Source organism: Pholis gunnellus (genome assembly GCF_910591455.1).
Source record: "Pholis gunnellus genome assembly, chromosome: 10".
NCBI lineage: Eukaryota > Metazoa > Chordata > Actinopteri > Perciformes > Pholidae > Pholis > Pholis gunnellus.
The window spans coordinates 10,730,150-10,753,162 of record NC_136537.1 but is presented as its reverse complement, the minus strand read 5'-3'; the positions used below and the strand labels follow the sequence as shown (position 1 = coordinate 10,753,162).

The 23,013-nt window shown below is 44.8% G+C and overlaps 1 protein-coding gene across 5 annotated transcripts in view; it reads right to left on the bottom strand.

Moving 5' to 3' along the window:
- Nucleotides 1-23,013, bottom strand: part of nlgn3a (neuroligin 3a) — a gene marked incomplete at both ends in the record, with an annotated part of 91,377 nt that overhangs the window by 39,306 nt on the left and 29,058 nt on the right. The window lies entirely within an intron of this gene.

Here is a 23,013-nt window from a genome sequence, read left to right as displayed (position 1 = left end):
GTCGTGGGAGAAGATCAAAGGCAAGCAATCCCTGAAGTCCCCACGGTGGACTCAGTGTCCATCAAACCCCTGAACATGCATGCGAGATGACAGCTAGGAGACCGAGACCTATATGTGGTTTGAAATCTGCCGTGCAGTGGCAGCACTTCACCATCAATAACTGTGTTGGTATCGCACGATTGTTTCATCATCTATTTCATGGTCTATGCCTCATTTAATGATAAGCGCTCTGTGTTCAAGTCCTAAGGGGGCAAAAAGGAATAGTTTGGATATCAACAATGCAAAAATAAATAAATAAATCTTCGTTTTTTTTTTAACTCAGGTCAGCACCACCATGCTCACTTTAGATAAACACCGATTAGAAAGCAGCTGCTCGGGTCTCATGCATGTACAAAAAGGATGCAAGTCCGCCAATCCCCTGTTTTGTCTCTTTGTGTGAATCAAGAGACTACACAGGGCACAGGCTCCTGCCCCACCCCTAACAGGACACCCGCCTCGCCCCGAGTGCCTGTTGGCAGCAACCAAGAGGGTGGGCAGGGGAAAGGCCAGAGCCTGATCATCGATAGGAGAGAGGCGGTGGCACAGTAAGCAAAGCAGGAGACAAATGGATCAACAGATGGTCTCCTTCAGACGCATCCCTGAGGATGACAGAGCAGCAGGGCACACGCAGAGAGAGAGAGAGTGAAAGAGACAGGCGGGGGAACAGAGACGCAGACAGAGGAAGAGGGAGAGAGGAGAAAGGAGGACTCCAATTGAAAAGCTTTTCTTTTTCTCTTGCGGCTCCTCCTCGCGTCATAACTAAAGGACAACAGCTTTTACAACCCTCTCCCGGGTGCCGTGGAGACGTGACTCTCCCAGAATAACCCTCATTTGCGAATTGGTTCACACTTCACCAAGGGTATGTCAGATGGGTTGAGAAATGTCAGGAGACCGGCATGAAAAGCGGATTTTGTGCAACTGTTATTCTAATTGAAAATATATAGCAAAAACATTTTCCGTTTGGCATTGTAATGCGAGGCATTACTAAGTGACAACATGTAAATCAGTGGAGCTGGATCCCCAGCTGGCAGAATAAAGCACTGCTCAATGTTCCAGTTTTTTGTGATTTTTTGTTTTGTTTTGTATAGCAGTGTTGGTTCCTCTGCATCTATAAATGAAACTGGTCATTAAAATGTAGAGGTGGAATCCAGTATCTTAGACAACAAGACATGCTGCAGGCACCATTTTAAAATACATCAAATATAGCTGCTGGTTATGTTTTAATTGGAAAGGTGACAGAAAGTATTTTCTTTGGAAAGCAATTAAGATAGCAAAGTAATTGTTTTCATGCATGGTTATTTCTATTTTTACATTTATAGCAGACCGTTGACTTTACGCTTGTGCTCCGGAGGTGTTTGGTCTGTTTAGTTGCCTGCATGACCTTGGGACTTTCAGCCTTCTTTGCTAGAATAAAAGGTACAATAACTTGACTATTTCAATAATGTCACATATCACACGATATATTCCCTTTTTCTCTGGATTGAGTTATCTAAACTTCCAAACCTCCCTCACTCACCAGGGATTGGGTTATAGATTTCCAGATCTAGCAGATGATCCCCGTCTCATCAGCACTGCGTGGGCTTTGACCACACATGAACCATGATGTGCAGTGCACTATCTGTTCACAGCTCCCTCCTACACAGGGCCGAGGGATTCTGGGCTGCAGCTCAGTGCTTCTGAACCATTTGGTCAGACTATGTGCTTGACTTCGCTACTCAACCTGACATTCAATTGAGAGTTTTAATACACACTAGGTGCCGCTTTACAATACGCATTTAATTATGAACTGTAATCGCATTATATCCATCTTTTCTTTTGCGGCCTGAACTCAAATCAATATGCAAATTCTCTTCTAAATGATCTGACCTATTAACTTTGGCACAAACAGTGAACACAATTACAGTGTCCCAGTCAAGTTAATTCAACCACCATAAAATAATCATTAAATAGTTCTAGTTGTTCTGATACTTTGAAAGTGATGTGCATGCAAATCAATTTGTGCTAATTCAATTTTCTCCGCGACATTATTGGCTGTTGCTAGTTCTGTGACAAAGTTTAGATTAAATGTGGGATGTATTTTTTTTTTCAATTCGGTCTCAATAACTGCGGCAAAGCCCAATCCGTGCACCTTCAGGCGGAACACCAATGTCGTCTATGGTTGTGAACTACGCTGGAGAGAAGAAATCCTTATCTGTTAGTCAAACCGTCTTGAATCATGTTTGTCAAATCCAAAACACATTTAATAAGATCGGTTGAGAAAACCGTTTGTATAAGTTGCAAAAAGTCATGCCAACCAATAACATCTGAAACTGTCTCGACGCTTGAAACACAGACACTCCAAAATGGAATCCAACCTACACGTCACCTGGATATGATGTGAAACTTGCAAGAGAGTTCCTTATTCACAGCAAACTAACTGTACGAGTTAATAACAGTGATTCGGTGCTCTTTCTCTGCACTCTTTCTCTGGAGTTTGTCCTGACTGATTACATGATGTGTTTTTGTATCGCGTCTCAGAGCTGCCCATCCTTGACAGCGATGCGGTGCACTGTTGCTGTATGAAGACCTGGTACTTTCTTGTTGTGGCAGCACAGAGTCAGAGAATCAGTCCTGATCTCAGTCGGAGTGGCAGCGGCGGCCGTGGTCCGGTCGCAGCCGTGGTCAGGTCGCACCTGTCACCTTGCATCGCCCTTGCCGGACAAAACATTGTGTGCCTGCAGTGCGGTTCTCCCCACGAGGAACTGAGCCGCCCCTTGTCAACTTAACATGACCAGAGGGTCAGTTAATGCATACAGCATGGCGCCGTCCCCCCTCTCTGCCGTGTTTTTAAGCAATAAAAACGTTTGAGCTTCAGCCAACATTGCACATACACGAGCAGCAGAGACCGGGAGATCACCGCTCGAATCCAACACCTTCCCAATTCCACACATATTCACGCACCAGCCGGAATCGTTGCATCACCGTCATATCAACGAAAGTGAGTTTATTTTTCAGGGAAAAGCCAGCGCCGAGCGTGATGCCACATAATGCGTTTTGCGGCTTGATCGTATTTGATCAATAAGCGAGCACCACTATCTCAGTCTAAACTGAGCGTCTCTGTTTCCTCCTGAGCCGCGGCAGTGATTTCCTTTAGCCATGCCTCTCAGCATTGATATTGCTCTATTGATTATGATTTAAATGTCTGTTTCCCATACGGTGGGCTATAACTCAGAGTGTTGCGGAGAGAGAGGTGATGATAATGATCGCTCCGACCCCAGACATCTCTCTTAGCCTGGTCTCCCAGATAATGGAATGTGTGTAAAGTAATGGCGGAGGGTGAGAAGGGGGCGAGGAAGGGTGACGGGGAGGGCAAAAGCTTGTTATTGAGCTGAAGAGTTAGCTTACATAGGGACAAATGGAGGGAGCGGATAGGGAGGAGTGGAGGAAAAGAGGAGGAGGAGAAGGAGGACGGGAATAACAGCGGTGACGTAACGGAGGGAAAGTTTTTTGGCTTTCATTCATTCTCACTGTTACTTTGCCTTCTCCCTGTTGCTTTCTCCCTCTCATCCTCTCCCTCTTTGGGGGTGCCTGTTAACAAGGCCGTCTGTGTCCAAACTCTCCTTTGGAACCCCCCCGCCTCCTCATCTCCCTCTTGCCCACTCTCTCTATCGTTTCTCCCCCTTCCTCTTCTCTGGGGAAATAAAGGTCCACACAGTTGCAGCCTTGACAGCCTCCCCTAAGAATCCCCCACTACAAAAGAGCTCCAACTTCCCCCCAGCCAGGCCTGGGCTGAATGGGAGCCTCTGGGGTGTGGATGAGAAGCAGAGGAGGGAAGGGGGCCACCCTCCACACAGCCACATAAAGGGCCTGTGTGTCATGCTCCCGATGAGCAAGGGACATACCCAGCGATCCATCCTCCACACAGGGAGTCATTCCCACAAGATTTTTCATCCTCTTTTTTTTTTTGGGGGGTGGTGAAGTTTTCAGCATGCCGACGAGTCAAAACAAAACAAAAACAAACAAAAAAGCTGGGTGAAGGAAGGGAAGGGGGCAGGAGGGGGTCGAATGAAGGTGATTGCCACTTGAATCAGTGTACAGCTCCTGTTTACAGCTCGCTGCCCAATAGCATGGCTGGAGCGCAGTCTATATCTGAGGGCAGGAGAGCGAGAGAGACAGAGAAACAGAGAGAGAGAGACAGAGAGAGAAGGGCAGGCAAGCACAAGAAAGGCTCTTTATGGTAGCCTGAACACTGAAGGCCATTTACCCAACACCACATCCTTGTTTCCGGTGGAGGAGAAAATAAAGACTTGGGGGGGGGGGGGACACACACAAAAAACACAACTTTTTGATTGTCATCCCTACTAGTTCTGTATAAAATGAATGTAGGGTAATAGCAGTATCAAACAAAAAAATGGTGAAAAAGAATTTATGCATGAGCCCCTGATTCCAGCTGGCCTCACCACGAATCAATAATTAAAGAAAATATCAGACGGCCTTGAAAGGAAACAAAGTCATCCCATGTTTCAGGGGCCTGCCCCTCGACACTGGGCGAGTTCAAACTGAATGATAACACGCTCACTAAACTGTAGGTCTCAAATAGGACTAAACCGACGACGAACAGAAACCTAAATAGTTCAGCTTGAATATTCGTCCCCTGTGCACACGATGACACGGATAGATGAGGCGCACGAAGCATGAACCAACACTGCGACTCCATTGTGTGTGTGTGCGGAAAAGGTTGTGGGACAGTGTGATGCATGATGCTGGAGATAAAGCTTAATGCATACTGCGCTGCTGTATAAAGACTGAGCCACTCAAATGGAAAATGTGGTTTGTGTGCAACAAAGCACTGTAGGGAGAGAAAAGAAGAAAAAAAAAGCAAACAACAAAATGTCAAGAGTAAAAAAAACCTGCGCCGCACAAACACCAAAGCCCATCTGACACATATCTGAGCCCCTAAAACCCAGATCTCTTACAGACAGACAAGGGCCTGTTAGAGCAGACAGGGATGAGAAACAGATACTCTAAGCAGTGCTGGTGGTGCACGTGGCAGCTGTTGGTCGTCCTGCATGTGACTTTGGCGCTGCTTAATCTGATTGTTTGATGTGTCCCGGTGGTCAGGCGACACTATACAAGGGCTCTGGTGAGCAGCAGCACTGGCAGCAAACTACAAATGAGCAGTTTGCATATGTATGACCCCTGGCACCTGAACGCCACTCAATCAATCACACATCGTCTATAGCTGCTGTCGGCTTTCAGTTTTGTTTTTTTTATCTTCCCTTTGCTTCCCTCCCACCCTCCCTTCACCGTCTCTCCCTTTGCTCGAGTCATGTTTCCTGTTGTCCTTCGCTCTCAGTGTCTCTCTCTGTTCTCCGTCTCTGCCTCTATCTTTTTCTTCCCACTTATCACCTTCTCTATTCTTTGTATCTCTCGACATCTTTTGCTTTCAGTGAATAGCACAGACAGTGTATTCTCAAAGACAGAGTAATGCTTTTTACATTAAGGAGAGCTTTGCATCTCACAGCTGGTGCGGAGGCGGGCCTGCATGCTCCTTCCTGCAGAGGGAGAGGGAAACGCTGGTGCTGCAGAGTCACAACTGGGAGGTCAAGCCAGCTCTTTGGTTCCACTTGGAGGGACGTGCATCGTGGGGAGATTCTTCATAAACAACAATTTGCCTCGACTTAATTCTCAAATTTAAAAGAATATACATTCTTAGAGTATACTCTCGATCCTTTGTTCAAACAACACAACACTCTGGCAAGGTGTTCCGTCTCAATTTTTGACCAGTGGCTGCACAAGTTCAAAGGCATAGTGTGAAACATGACAGCCAGGCCGGGGTGATGTAATTTGAGGGCGTGGTGAGAAAGTTTAGCACCATCCAGCTCAGGGAGGCCGGGGCAGTTGTGCAGTGATGCGCCGTGATCCCACGGAGGAGATCAGACGCCGGCTTATCAAAGCACATCAGCGGAGCAGAGTAGGACAGAGAGGTCATCATTTAACGGATCTTCAAAGCCCGGCTCCTCAGGTTCGGGCAGCCCTGATAGCTGGCTATAATGAGTTTAGTTTAGGTTGACCCCTCCTAGGTTGACAAGAAATACGCCCAGACAGCCCTTTCTACAGCTTTCATTCCCGCTAGTGTAAATCCTTTCTTCTTAAATTTGTTCATTTGTAAAAACCCTGCCAACTTTAGTTGCAAATCAACGACAGCAATTTAAATGAACATCTGTTTTCCTGAGGTTTAGCACTGTGGTGTGTAACGTGTGAGTGATGTTTTATTTGTCTTCGGAAGGGTATACAATATTTCTGGCTACAAAAAGTGGTGCTGCTGCCAGTGAGGTTGTGTTCTGATTTAGAACTGGCTCCACATTTAGAAGAAGTACTGATTAGTGAGGACGCGTGCATTTTGATTCTGCTCATCATACACGGAAACTTTGGACCTGCTCCGATTTTAACTCAATCAGTATTGTTCGTGTACAGTGTTTACACAATGCCACACAATAATGAGCGCTTAAATAAAAACCTGTAAAATGCAGGGATGGTGATGGACGTATATATATATGATTCCATTTACAACAAATCAAATAACATTGTAGCCAAAGCCTAATATATCTTGTTCCTATGTGTCACAGAGCTCCATTGTTGTCTAAAAACTATAAAGAACACATAAATCAGACACAGCGTTGCACTGGATGACATGTTCCTCCATTATAATGAAAACTGACACTGTCGTTTCTTTTTGTCAATCTCACATAAACTGAACTTCTGCCTTTAATACCAGCACACCAAATCTTTGGCTGAAAGAAATGCCCCAACACTTTTTACTCCTGTGTAAGATTTCCTAAAAACAACAGTGTCAAGATCTTTTTTAAGTGATTTACATCTTTAATAGTCACATAGTCTTTAATAGGCTTGGTGTTGGTGGCAGAGATTACAGCTTTATATCAGTACGTGGAAATAATTACATTTCATCTAACATGATGGTAGTATTCCCTGACAATATAAGAATACAGTGTTTTCATGTCCCCATCTTAGTCATAATGTATCAGCGAATGCTAGTAGCAAGTACAACTTAAGTAAAATCAACAATTGCCTATAATGTCTACCAAAAATAATCCATAATTACCTAACTAGTTATTACACATGACTATTTATGGCAGCCTAAATATAAACAAACTTAAAATAAAGATGCTCTTTGCTTTTAAACATATATAAAAAGTTGTATTATAATAAAATATTGTAAACCAGAATTCAATAAACACTGGACTTAGTAAGTAGAACCAGAATCAATAAAATGTATATGCAACCAAGGAGCAAGGACAGTTTGTGTTTGGAACAATTAGGAAGTTTGTATGTGTGGCTGGCTGCGCCCTGGGCTCCAGCCATGAGTGTATGAGAGAGTAAATGGGAGTGCCATGGCACTGAGTGTGGGTGAGTGCGCAGCCACTGTGTGCATAAGTGAAGAAGAGGGCTTCCAACAGAGAACAATGTGCGTGTGTGTGCGAGTATGTGTTTGCGGGTGAGCGTGTGTGGAGCGGCAGCAGTAGTGTGCGAGTGCTCGGAGGGGGGAGGGGAGGGGGGGGGGGGGGGGGGGGGGTGTATGCAGTGAGGGAGGTATGGATATTAATCACCAGGAGGAGCATGGTTCTGTGGCGCCGGGCGGAGATGGATGGGGTGTGAGTGCAGTGATGTCACCCTGACAAATGGACCGGCCATGTTGGCTGAGACTCGCACATCGCCTCTCATTTCAATTAGCTCCTCACACAACAACCCACCTAACCCACAATCTGCAGGTTACACACGCACAAACACGTACACTTTGGCCACACAACACACAACCCCCCCACCGGTGCCCCTACCCCACAGCACAGCCCTCTAACAAGATGCACTGATCTGTAGGAATACAGTGGAGCTCCATTAATTAATCTAACTCAATCATGACAGCACTGTTGCTTTCAATCCCAGCAGCCAGTCACTCATTACCATTCATATTATTAGCCAAGCACGCTGACTAGGTCTACGGCCAGCACGCTAGCCAGTGGGAGCTGGCAGCGGGTCTGGGTGTGTTTACGAACTAAAGATTGGGCACTGCCCGTGTGTTTTCCCACAATATCAATTTGATGAAGTGCCGGCGCGATGGCTATGCGAGCGGTCTCCCGGGCCAATGGTAACGGCGTGCGTCTACTCTCTGATGTGGAAAGCGGTATAAGATCTGTACCAGCCACCACAGTGAGCAGTGGTGCTGACTAACTGAGTTCAGGTATAAAAAGGCCTCGCCTCCTCACTAGCTGTTTATAGCCTTGTTCTTAAAAGCCTGACACCAATAACGAATGGAGCCAGGGCTGATTTTACTAAGTAAGTGTCTGCCAACTACACAAGAGGTGTTAAGCCCTGTTTCCAAAGGTCTGATGCAGCCATCTGGAGCCAGTGAGCCTCATTTCAAAGTCATTTCCCGTCTTGAGTGAACTTCGACCCTGGCGGACTTCACTCTGCTGTGGACTTTCCTCCTCGCCCTTCATGTTCAACTACCTCCCAATCACCATCTTACTTCTCCCACACCGTCTCTCTTTCCGCTTCCTCCCTCTTCTCCATCTGATCTCTGTCTCTCTCGCCGCTGCGATCCTCCTCTTCCTCACTCCGGTGGGACGGTGCAAGAAGATCACTTCGGTGTAAGCTAGGGCAGACTGGGCCATGTGAGGCTGAACTGGGCTACGCAGCGCACACTCGAGAACTAAGTTGGGGATTTGATCAGAGCCTCCGGGGGTTCCAGCTCCCATTTCCAGCTTAACATCAGTGGTGGGTATCTCTTCATCTGCCTGTGAAAGCATCAGGAGGTTAATACCAACCCTATAGAGAGGAGTGAGAAAGGGAAGGAACTTCATTGTGCTATAGATCTAATTAGACCCCTACACATCTGTATTTATAGGTCCATCTAAATCTGAAGCTGGAGAAAGACAATAAAATGCATGTTTAGGAGCTCCATAATATCGGATGTTCTATGAGTGTGTCAATGCAGTAGCCCTTCTGTGAATTGTGATCAAGATCACAGGTCTTCATCATACAAACAAAGGATGATATATAACTGCCACCTAGAAAAGCAATCAAAGTGGCTGATTTGGGAATATGAACCTGTGGTTATGTGGTTTGTTAACAACGCTCGCCAACACTGAACATATTTGATATGTCGATATTGGTGGTAGGATGAGTTCCTGTCTGCTAGAAACTGAAACCACTCGGTTTTGTACATGTGCAGAATTTATTACCTTCTACCTTGAGAGGGTGCTTGGCTTCACATAGTCCTTTGTTGATGAAACATGCCTGTTCTCTCACCCCGAGAACAGTGGGAAATGAAAAATGGATGAAAAGCCTTTGAAATAGTGTGTATGATTACCATAACACTTCTACAGTAGGGGGAGTGTGTCATGTATTGTTGCACGCAACACAAGGGGCCCGCACGATACAAAAGACACTTGTACCCATGTCCTACAAAAGATGACTTATTTGCTTTATTTTCTTCCCTTTCAATTGATATTGAAGCCCTGTTCCCAGCGAGGGTCGCCACAATTGAACAGCTGAAGTTAGTCAGTATTTCATTTCACTTTGCCTTTCTTTCTTTTAATCTAGCAGCACTAAAGGACGAGGTTCCAGCAACAACAAAAAGGTTAGATCTCGCTTTCCGTTTCATCTCGGCCTCCCCTGCAATCCCCAGGGACGTCTTCTCTGTGCTCCTCCGCACTGCTTGGTGATGGGAGATTGTGCCAGGGCTCTGTTTGTTTGGCTTTCTTCCCCTTCCTCATCGCGCTGAAATCTGCCTGACAGTTTCGGCAACATGGCCCCGGCCCCCACAGGAGCTACTGTCAGATGAAATGTCACCGTGGCTTTGTTCCACGTGCCCTATAGGCCGGCCAGATGCACTGTACACCTGAGAGCCCGAAAGCCAAAGCACAGAGTGAGAGAAGACAGTGGAAGAGAGCAGCATCCAGTCTTGTTAATATCGCTGCATGTGCCATCGCCACATTTTGTTAACTGCTCGCGTTTTATCCCCATTGACAAAAAAAAAAAAAGCTTTGATGCACAATTAGATAAGAGGGTTTAACCTTAGAGATAATCACAGATACATCATCATCAACAGCACTAATTTAGCAGGGAGACGTGATTGGATAAGAGCCCCATATGCTCACCACCGCTTAAAGGGATAGTTCGGATTTTTTGAAGTGGGGTTGTATAAGGTACTTATCCATAGTCATTGTATTACCTACAGTAGATGGCGGCCGGCACGCCCCCAGTTTGGAGAAACAGGCAAGAGTACCAGCATGGAAACTGAGCAATGCACTGCTGTGGAGGGGGGGGCAGCGGAAAAACGTATTTTAGCCACCTAAAAGAAATGGCCACCTAAAAAAATCTATATCTCATTAAGTGTACAATAATTTGTACAGAACAAGGAAGTTGCTGGTCTAATGCTGCCTCCAACAGTTAGTTAGTTATTGTGTGACTTCAAAGGGTTAGTGCGGATTCACCAAAGTCATACGTGTTCGAGAAGCAAAAATTATTGTTTCTGTGAAAGGAGTCTTGTGGTTTTAATTAAAGAGAGCATGAATAATGGCTCCCAGTTGGAAAGGGTGGTCTGACGCAAGGCAGAGCAGTGAAAATGCTCTAAAATATAGTGTACACTTAATCTTATTTTTGTATTTTTTTAGGTGGCTCTCCTGCCTGCCTCTCAATACTGGGGGTGAGCCAACTGCCATTTATTGGAGGTAATACACTGACTATGAATTAGTACCTCACAGGACTCCACTTGGGAAAAATCTGAACTATCCCTTTAAGATGACAGCTTCTCAGCCTCAAAGTCTTGACAGCTACAGTCAAACCTGATCCATTTTTCTCACCAGCTCCCGTTCTCTGAGCCTCAGACGACTCTTCTCACAGTTTCCCTAAAGAGGCCCGAGCGAAAAAAGCCGACTGGTCCTCTCACAGTCGAGCAGTAGGGCGGTTGCCGCTGTCAGCTCCCGTTAGCTCGGCCGTCTCTGGTACACGTTTCAGAGAGCACAAACACACTCATCCCAGAGGAGCTCATCCGTGCTCCATCACCCACCCCCGACTCCCCTCACCCCGCTTCAATAAATTAATAAAAGGAAGGAGCAGCTCTCGCAGGTAATTTGATTAAATACGACATCCCTGCTTTAAAGAGCATGCTGACGAAGCAAAAAATATGACGGGACATTGTCAGAAGAAATTGTCACAGTACTCGTACATGACCCCAGCCTCGGCGGCTATGCTCTCGTCCCTCTCTATCAACTGAGCATCACATACATGCCCCATTTTCCAAGGACATCTCTGAGTTTTATCGTATGAAAAATGCTTTATGCTCCAGATTTCAGTCACCTAATTTGACGCTATCCCCACCAGATCTCTTCCCTTAATTGAGTGTCTCTTGCTTTATTTGATAGCAGATATCTATAAATGTATATGTTTGAACCGTGGCTGCATGCTGCATAAGCCTATAGGGGCTTGTCTCGGGCACATGCTCACACTTTACAGACAGTGTAAACAACAACATTAGCTCAGATATTTTGTATACACCAAGGACGTGAATAAGTGTAACCAATTTCTGCTAAATATGCTCAGGGAACTGTATTAGCATTTATGAAAAAATGTCTTAATTCAAATGATAAATTCTCATGTTTCAGTTAACATGCTACTGTGTAATTGCGATATTATAATCAAAGCAACTGAATCAGTGTGATCATTTCTTTCATTTAAAAGACAGTGTATGTTCCTCTCTCCGTTTGGTGAACACTTCATCTTTCTCTGTGCGAATGGCATCCCCACTATCTTCTCTTCTCCCCTCAGGCTTAAGAGGGCTGACTAGAGCGGGGAAGGATGTATCGAGCTACGACGTATGAATGGAATGACATCTCAGTCAGAGGGGGAAACCACTCATTATACAGATTGCTTTGTGGAGTTTCTGGGTAGTCAAGGCCAATGTCACCTCTCCTGAGTCCAGCCAAAGCATTGCTGCCCAACCCCCCCCCCCCCACGCTCGCGCCATCTCCCATGTGACACACTTTGTTGTCAACTCTGTATCCTTCAGAGTCAGTTTGCCTAGAGGTTAGGAGGGTGGATTACTGACCCGACAACAATGTCAATAATGGGAGGGAAACAGACATGTTCTAATGGAAGGGAGGACTATGAATCTTATTAGTGGGACATCTTGTTTCAGTCAGTGCTCCAGTATCCCCTCTGGCTCCATGATAGCATCAGCAGCAAACAGTTAGCAGGTGCAGAGCAGAAATAAAGCCAATTGTCTTGATCGAATCATCCCCCGTTCTGCCACCACACGTCTATTCCTTCACTTCAGTGTCCACTAACTGGCTGCCCTGTGGATAACGCTCTATAATGTCTATTAATGCTCTCTGTGGTGCTATCAAGACATATGCTGATGACAATACTTTCCTCTTTTCTTTGATAGGTTAACTACGCTGCAATAGCTCCCATGTCACGAGACAGGTGGTTAACTGCTCTTCCTGTCTGGGAGTTGTTGCTCACTGTCGGTAACGTCCCTACCTGTGGCTGAAAATCATGCAGCGCTGCTACCTGTAGCAGCCTGTGCAGCGGTGGCACGTTTGTTCCATACCGAGCGTCTGAGTTGAGCCTTATCTCCCCCAGCCTGAGAATCCACCTTTCTGTCCTCAGGATTGGCGTGGGGAACAGGCCTGAGTGGCAGGCTCCTGCTCTAATTAAACCAGCAGAAGCATTAGTCCCGCTTGTGAGCAGTGTGAGAGTTTTCATAATTAACCGTGCAATTCATTCATTATTTAACTTAACGAGGTGGCTCAGTGGCCAAACATACTGTGGATCGGAGGCCTAATTTGGGAAAATGCCACAAAGATATTGAATATCTGAGATTTTGTATCCCAGCCACCTGTAAAGCGCCCGGATGATGGGGGATCAGGAATAATGACTGAATATTTGGTCTTATTAACGTGGAAAGTGGCTGCTGGTGGTGTAAGCAAACACAGCAAAGCAAAGCACTCGTATTGCAATGTCTATTAAATTCAAATGAAATGTAAGTCTAACCTTTCTAAGCTCCTTAATTCAGCTAAATTGGCTCCAGAGGAGGCTAATTTAGCCCTTTACAACATGGGTGGAAATGGGCATTAGAGCAGTGGTGCCACCAGCAAATGGCACTGGACCCTGACTTGTTTGCATAGAAAAATGTGTTAGCTTTCTATCTCAAAGAGGTGGGACTTTCCCTGTTCTTAAAAGCCTTACAGAGATTTCTCCTCCAAACTACTTATTCGCACACAGTTGCTGGCATTACCATTATCAATTTGACCACCGTGGTATTGTTAGTAAATGTAAATGGAGGGTTGACATTAAAATGCAAATGCGGTAAAAGCATGCCGTCAGCATTTTATAATCCCGCATGAAAAATGTTACCGAAGAGCATGCATTTAGATGCCAGAACTATGATACCAAATCATACCGGACTGTACTTAGAACCCAGCCTGCTCTTGCCGGGGAGGTAATTGATACACAATTCATGTCAAAAACGATGGGGGAGGATGATCAAGTTAGACTGGTGTGATACAACCCCTGCAAAATTATTGAGTCAGTCGATAATCTGTTTTGATGCAGCCCTTATACCACTTAAGATAATTCATACCGTTCCATATTCTCTGTCATACATAACAGCTGGAGCCACTGATCACAGGCACAGTGTGACTCATCCTGCCTATGCCCTTTCATATTTCAGGAAAGGCAGATATAAAATGTGTCCATATATTGTTGTCGTCGGGTGAAAACCTCGTACGGCCAGCTTTGGGGATCTTGACGTTTCAAGGAAGTCAAAGAATTACACGGTTCCTGTTTGAGTCAGGGACAAGAGTGAGACACAACTTGAAATCTGAATTCAGTTTACATGGTCTGACACTTTTAACAGTGCAACTAATATGACCTGTGTCATTGCATTTCTGCCACTCAGGAATCCATATCCATTTTAATCCCTGTCAAGCATTGTTAACTTGTTTACTGCTATATTAAGCACCAGATATGCTGCCTCAGAGAGAGGTGTATAGCCCGTGGCAATTTGCTTCCAATGAAAGCATTAGACTCACAGCGGTGTTACAGCAACAATGGATTGAATTACACATGTGTTCTTGTATAGTGGAGTCGGCAGACCCTGTATTTTAGATTTCATCAAAAATGTATGGAATACTGAGGTCTATTTTCGTGGGAATATTACTCAAAACGGTACACGGTACAGTGTACCGTGCACATGGGAAATGTCGGCCGTGTTTACATTTGTCTTTGCTTCCTTGTAGCTGGGTTACTGCTCATGCATTTGTATTGTCACTGCTGTGTTTGCGGCACAGATTTAAGGAGATGGGGAGAGCAAGATTAGAATATACAGTATAAAGTAAAAGCCTGGAAATCTATGGCATTGTTGCAAGTGTAAACCGGTTTAAACAAAGCAGCAGGCATGGTGTTTCCAGCACAGAGATATCACAACACAAATCAGACAAAAGCCAGAGTAAAGCCACTTCCTCTGCCTCCACTGTCAGGAAATAGAATAGCATTACCAGACTTGTAACTGTGCTCCACTAACCCAGAAACATATTTCTAATTGTTCTAGCTGGCCTCTGGGGCTCCCTTCACAAAGCTATGACCTCTTTGCAATCGGACCACGGCGCACGGCCCACCAGGACCCACAGGAGAGCCCGACTGAGTAGTACGCTCCCCTTCGGCATGGGAGCCCTCCCCTGAGAGGGCAAATCCAAATGCCACCTCCATATCTGTCTGCGAGTCATGTTTTATGTGGCGGCGCACACACACACACACACACACACACACACACACACACACACGTACTTGTACACGTGCCAACATCAAACACACAAACACACTTTTGCACCCGCGCATACAAAAGTCAAACACCCTCAGACAGCTCTATTTGTTCTGCCTATCCCCTTGAAAGTGCACCGAAGACCAAATGAAAGGTGAGATGGGCCGCGTATGCTTTCTCAACCTTTCTCCTTCCTGGACAATCTAATAACATCAGACTGCGGTGATGCAGCAAGGTCGGCCCCGGTCCAAGGTCACTCTCGTGCTGGGTCCACGGCTGTGGAGGTGTGCACGGAGGGGAGGGGAGGGGAGGGGAGGGGGAGGGGGAGGGGAGGGGAGCGGCAGGCACACGGCGAGTTAGATGAGGTCTGATCCCGGATCCAAGAGCCCTTGTGATTACAGTACAATACCTTTATAATTGAGAGTGATAAGGTCTGTGCCATTTGAAATGTTGCAAGTGCGCTGTTGATAATTAGTGACCCTGGAGAACAGCTTAGTTTTTTTCCACAGTACAACGAGAAGCTCTTGGTGCTTGTGATGAGGTCCATGCTGATGCCGACAAAATAAAAGCCACCTAAACAGCTGAGCGATGAAGAATTGCGCACTTATCGACCACGATCTTATCAGCGGGCAAGTATGATTTGAAAGCAGAGCCACAACTTCTTATGCAATGCTGTTTGGGGCATTGAAACAATAATCTCTATACTTGCCTTCTATCTCCATCCACTAGAGTCCTCTCTATCTGTTTTCTGGGGGACATGTCAGGGGCTAATTGTTAAAAATTGAGTTATTGAGCTGTATGCCCTTCTTCTGCCCCTGAAGGACTAACACCAATACAAATAGCTTCTAAACGCTATTGGAATTCCAGTGGAGTGCCCCTGACTTACCCCCGCCATAATATTGTTCTAATAATTGGAGCTCACAGGCCATCAAATATCATGCTGGTTTGTTCAATTGATTCAGACAGGCTCAAGAAGGGGGGGGGGTAAAAACACGCATTTGCAATTTTTCCATTTGTAATCATAAGCATTCCTCTGCTCTATTTTTTAATGATGGGAAATTTTGCGAGGCGAAAGCGTTTTGAAAATGTGTCTTTTGGGCTAAATTTTGCGTAATATGGTATGCAGGGCTGTACAGGTTTTGACAGGACTACAAACAAGAACACATGCAAACAATATGCACAACTAAGCTGTGTCATTTGCCTCTAAATACAAGGTTGACATTCCCCGTCCCCGCCTGCCATTGTCAGTGCCTCGAAGATAGCCGCACCTAAACACTGTAATTGGATGTATAACATAATCAAGTAATGAGGTAGGATTCATGTTGATAGTGTTCCGTTCAAATGTAATAGTTAACACGGCGGAAGCGGGGTGTCAAGCGCCTGTTTGCCACATTCTGTGGCCACCGCTGCAGCACTGAGACGATGAGAGCCATATCACAGCCCATCAGTAACGGCAGCGGATTACTTTTTGAGCGAGACTGCTGACTTGGCGCACAGCAGAATGAGGGTAAGTGAAGGTAAGTGGCAGAGCCGAATGATAATGAAAATAGTTGTGATAAAGATGTAATGGATGTGGGCTCGGGTTAAAAAAACATTCATGAATAATATCATAACGGAAGTGTGTGACGCGGATGGACTTGGTTCGATAACAATTGCAGACAATCTGCACTTTAAAATACATCCCTGCCGACTTTTGTGGAGCACGCGGCGCTTATCACCTGCGAACAGGACAGAAGCAGCAATGTGTCCTATCAAACAGTCGTCGTTCAGAAGTGTTTGAACATGTTTTAAAGCATTTCAAGTGCAAACTGAGTTTAATTAGAATGGCTGCTGATTAACACTGCCGCGGAAAAAAGACGAGTGCCGAGAATATCAACAGTGCCTCAGCCACAGTGTGTGCCTCTCGTCTGGCTGGGCTTTAAACATCAAAGTAAAAAAAGAAAATGGAACAGCCGCTGTTGTATGAAAGAAACCGTGACTATAGTGAAGAGATGAGACTAATCAATAATATATAAGAAAGTGCAGTCGATGTTTCAGTTTGTTTGCATTTATTTATTCTTTTCAAAGCATGCTACAATATTGTGCTGAAGCATGTGGGTGTGTTCAGTAGTAAACAGGGATATGTGCCCGTGAGATACAGTGAAAGGAGCATGTCTTTCTACTGCTGCATGTATGAGAGAAAACTCACCTTTTTTTTGGTATTTCATGTATTTGTGCTCTTGAAAAATTCTTTGTTGGTTTCCCTCAGCAGCGACTAAGTGCTGTAATTGCCGAGTGTAAATGTGCGAGCAGCCCTCCTCCATGCTCCGGTATGCAATATACCCAAAGGGAAGCGTGAATAATAAAGACTTCAAATGACAAGCACGCAGCAGGGTTAATGATAAAGGTCAACTTGCCAGCATGCAGCCAGTGAGTGTAAAGGACAAGTGGCATGGGGTCACAACTCACATGGGCTCCTGGCCAATATATGGGAGCAGGACCCACAATTCTCCCAAACCAGATGAGAGCTGCTACTCTGCAGCAACCGTCCCCGAGCGGCTGCCATGTGCTGCACACTTCACTGATGCTTTTATTAGCCTGCTACGTCGCGTTAGCGGTGATAGAAACTAATACAGTGTGATATGGGAAAACACAGCAAGGCTCATATCTGTGTAAACAAAGAAGGAACAGACGATATCTCGGAATATAACGGGGTGGGGAATGTGGATTTTCGGTATTACACTCATATTGCTTAAGAGCAGCAGGATATTCAAGTGCAGCGATTGAAAAATAGCACGGAAAGAGAGAGAGAGAGAGAGAGAGAGACGGCGCTCCAGAGGGCCAGCATCGGTTTGACAGGCAGCTCCACGGAGAGAATGTCAGCCAACACCTGAAGCCACGCAACTCCAACAAGACATTCAGGATTTATCAACACATTTCGCCTCTATTATTCATGAGAAAACTGGCATTCGCTCACATCAGTCCGGAGTGATATTTACAAGAATCCCTTGAACTTCTTTTGCCTGCGAGGAACAAAGCCTCTTCCTGTTCTATGGACTAATCTCAATTAAGCCCGGCTGTTGATTAAGTACTCTGTGCGCAGTTTTTTTTTAAAAGAAATCAGTACAGTGTTAACACTGTAAAATAAAAAAAGGTCCAACAATATGAGGTTTGAAGGAAATCATTTTTTCCCCCTCTTCCTTGTTTTAATTAAATTAAATTATATCTCTATAGCTTACTATTTCACATTGCTATGTTCATTTTAGTATTTTTTTTTTTAATCTAAAATGGAATATCTGGTTCAAAATGTACCATTTCATCCCCCATCATCACAGTCGTATTTGTGTGATTTACACACCAGTGAGTTATATTTGTGGTGAACCCTCTCAACTCTTCTGCTGGTCAAACAAACCCTTGAAAAACGTATTCAATCCTCTGATAAACACTACAAATCAAATGAAGTGACAAAAGCTTAAAAGGTGGAACTGTAGTAGTCCATTTTGACGGGACCATTTCCAATTCATTCAACTTTCCCTGCATGCATCACACACACACGCAACCGCTCAGACCATGTGCATGGATTAAGCTTCCTTGGTTGAACCTGAGTCCCTCTGCATATCATGATGGCATTTTAATTTGTTTCCCATGATTTTGTTCATGTTTATCCACAGGCATGTCAGACTTACACTGTAAATATGTCATTTTCAAATGAATTGTTCGATATCTGCACTACTTTCCTTCCTCTGTAAGCTGCTTTGTCATGCTGTTATTTTATATCCCCTCTTCCGGCTGCTGTTTCTTTTGTTGTTGTTGTTGTTGTTGTTTTCTTACATTAGAATAAAAACAAATCAATCCTCAGCAACACGCTGATGAGACAGTTTGAATTCTGGCCATGAAGCACCAAAAGGCAGGTCAGTCTTTCGGGATAAGATTCCGGTTTCAAGGATTTTCTACAAGTGCTGAAAATGGACTCTAGTGCAATGTTTTCTGAATATGCTTTTTAATTTTGGTATCTTCTATTATGCACAATTATTTCACATTTAAACCTTCAAATATGCCAAACTACCTTGTAAACATTTAGAACTGACCTATTTCAAAGCATCAAATGCTACTAAATATTCTGTCTGTCTCTTTCTCCATATCAATATCATAATTTATACAATAGTGTAGCCACCCATACCTAAAGTTAAATTAGTGGATGTCATGACCGCTGTCCAAGGTGCTGAAACGGGGCTGTCCTGGGTGTTCACCGCAGGGATCCCGCTGCTGGGGACTAATGCTTCATAGTTACTTTGACTGATCAGCCTCATCATTTGCTTCACCGGCAAAGCTCCTTATATATACCTTACTGTTCCAGATCATATTAGCTGAGTCTTAGAGACGCCAAGGCAGAGCTCCCTCCACTCCACACAGTTCTGCCTTGTTAGGAGAGATTTTTAAAGTTATTTGGGTGCGTTTTGACAGTGGCCGCTTCGGTTACTTTCGCCTGCCTATTGTGGCGGAAGACTCTCCTGTTTTTTTGTTTGCTTGAGCAAAGAAAAATATTTATCAAGGTTGTTTGAAGTCATAAATTATGCATGTGGTGTGTTGTACATTGCATAGTAACAGATACAGTTATGTGTTATTGTGTTTCTGACTGGACTCTCAGTATGTAAACTGATTGGTACAAACTGATGGGGTGGAAACTATATTTACATTGTAATTTTAAGTGGCAGAAATGTCAGTTAATAATGTCTTTGTTGTGGGTTTTTTACTTTAAATCTCCCAATTAGCCGCCACCATTCCCTTACAGTTTTGCACATTAGACCTTTACTATAGATCTATTTCTAAAAGAGCCAGTCCTAAAAAAAAAAACACTGAAGTCAGATTCTGTTTTACATCCACATTTCCACAAAAAAGAACAACTAATCAGGCTCATGCAATGATGCCTACAGACAGGTACAGCCCCCGCTACCTGAAATGACTGCAAAAGTTACATAAGCAGAGGGCACTCGGGCAAAGGCAGTGCCCGCCAAAAATTCCTTGTACACTGGCTTACTACAACAAAGCTCTTCCAGTGTGTTCTAATTCTCTACATTTCCCTCCAGAGCATCTCCTCGTTCCTGGGGTTGAAAGGAATGGACGGGCAAAGGAGATGGTGGGAAAATCCCGCTTGGATCAATTTTATACCAATCAAGGCTCCTAAATACTGAAGGAGATGAAGTTGGACTAAGTAGAGCTGCAGCCACGGCTCAGTTCGCCGCAGAATGTAAGGATAAAGAGCACCTCTTGTTCACACCGCCGAGGAAATTATTGTATTTTCTTCATAGCAGTCAGTTGAGTAGAAATGCCCTCACACGGTCCTCCCTGGGGATATGACACATTCAAAATCATATATAGCCCCATAAAATTAACTCTCATAGGAGAAAGATGGTACTTGCCGGACGTGTAATATAACCTGTCGTGGATATATTGCCACCTATTTGCTTACTATGGTCCTTCTGTGGATACTTTGTATCAAGTGTAAGCAATACACTGGATAGCTGGCTCTGTATTCTGCTACATTAGCAGCACCTTTATCATCTGGCATCTTTCACAAAGCTCCAAGCAGTCACGATTCTCCCTAAATGGGCATTCATTCTCACCTCTGTCCTGTGCTAATAATACCAGACTCCTACTCGAGGTGTGATTAAAAGCATTGTGACCAGACCTCGTTTCACACGCTGTCCTTCCCAACCTTCCTCCCTCTGACTGGTGCAGTTCCACCCACTGTACAAGTGCATCGCATGCTGTTATTTTGCTCCCCCTCCCCAGTCGTGCTGCCCACTCCAATCCATTATCCCAAGATGTCCACCTACCTTTGCTTAGCAATCTCCTTCACTACCACCTCAATTGGCGCTCTTTACCAACCACGCCTAGGCCCCCCCCCCAGGGGCTTTACTAATTCAACTATGTTCTCCTCCCCTTTCTTCTGGTCCTACTTTCACCTTGTCAATTCAACACCCTAATAATAATACTCCTCACCCTCTTCAGACTCCTGCCTCCCGCCTCTGTTAGCCCCTCTGCTGCAGTGCTTTGTGGTGGCAGCTGCCTCCCACACATGCTAAGACTGCTGACCTTGGCGGTTAGGCTTGGCCGCTGCTATGATTAATGCCTCGACAAGACAAGAAGCAAGTACCTCTTACCTGCCTGGCCAATATATATCTTCTCACACATATCATTCCTGTCTCAGGACACAACCTGATGATGGACAAATCTTAACCTCCGTCCTTCCTCCTGTTCTTACTCTCTACTACCCCCCCCCCCCCCCCCCCCCATTACAATGCTGCTGAGAAGGAGTAAGAAGTTGAAAAGGAGGTTTAGATTCAAATACATTTTCTTTTCCTTCTCTGAATGATCAAACATGCCGCACTGGGCTCATCTGGAAGGTGTACATGCTGGCTTCCGTTCGATAAGGCTGTTACCTGTACGTATTTTGCCCTGCGGAAGAAGAAGCGCTTGTGTGTGTTTTTGTTTTTTTGTTGTGAAGTTAAAACTCCCTCAAGGACAAATGCACTAAGAAGAAAAGCAGGGCTGCCATTAGAAGCCCCATACTCCCTCCTAGAGCCCAGAATAAAGCAAAACAAAGCATTCAAGCAATGAATCACCACAGATAGATCTTTCAGGCGCCAAAAACAAGAAGCCCAATACGAGATGGGAATAGACTAAAGTTATAAAAGTCTCAGAAATACAAATATTCACCTTCGGGTATACAATATATCTCGCTTGTGTCATCTTCTGACAGAGTGATATTTGTTCAAAGACCTCGTACAATGATATGTACTGTTTTCATTTAATTGATTTTCGTTCCCACAGTCGATATCTCAGTGGAGAAACAAAACAGTAATTTGCAGTTCCCATTACCCAGACTGCAATGCTTTTTTTTTTTCTGTGGCATTTTGAGCCCCTCAGTGTACTTCAGTTTGGTAATGCTCTTGGTTTTGCATTCTTTAGTGCTACATTATGATCCATTTACTGTTTTATTGAGAGTCTGGAACTTTTCAGATGTGTTCAGAAATCTTCGCTCAGTATTTATGTAGTTTCGTATGACCCGGGGGAGCACGATGATGCATCGACTATAACAGCTACACATTGAACGCTGGTGACGTGATAAAGCTGATGTGTTATGCAACGACGCATTAATAAAGCTTGAGGTGACCTTCCATTGCAAACCAAGGTCATCTTGCAAATTGCTGGGCAATAAACCAGCCCAAACACAACCAAGTATAGCAGGTCACACAAAAGCCCCTGTTGGTGTGAATATATTTGGGGATTTACTGGGGTGGCTATTAAAAGGGCATCTGGCTCTGAAAGCAAAGGCGAAAGCCAGCCGGGGATTCACACAACTCTGAAACGGCTATTTGTGCAAGTTAATAGCCTCTGCCACGAGAAAACCTAAAAGGTGAAAGAATAGCTTAATCACTACATTGGCAACACCTGCCACTGTGCATGCATTGCATTATGAATCGCCTATTGGGTACTTGATTTGAGTCTCACACTCAAATACACTCAATTTAAGGGCCACTTGAAAATATGTCAAAAAGTTTTGGCACACATGGTCACACCTGGAAATTGCAGCTCTACCTCTGAATCAGTATTAGGTCAGATTTTGCTGAGGTGGTACTATAAATGCCATCTCTTGTTGCTCCACCGTGCCGTGTCAGTGCAAGAGCGATAGAAGCTCAGTAAATACTAGTCTTCTTTCTGTTCGTCTTCCACTCAGATCCCCCCCCCCCCCCCCCCCCGCGGAGCTCTTACGTTTTGCCACTCGACTGAATAAGAATAATGTTTACTAATGTTTATGAATCAAATGAAAGCTTCACAAGAAGCACATCGTCCATCACAAGCAATAAAGGTCAAACATCCATCAATAGAGCATCTCAACCACAAACACTGACACAAGGTTGACATTTTCCTTCAGTGATCCGCCGTTCCATCTGTGCACTTCATATTGGGTGAAGTGCTCCGTTCTTACACGAGACGCTGCAGAAGACCCCTTGACCAGATGAAAGCAAATGTTCGGGTGAGCTCTTTGATGTCTTTGTTATGCATATTTGCCGTTTTGGTGGAAGTACTGCGATAATCTAAAGATGTTTTCATCTCAGGGCAGTGTTACGGCAAAGCTTGTTTTGCATAGTGAAAATCACTACTGTACC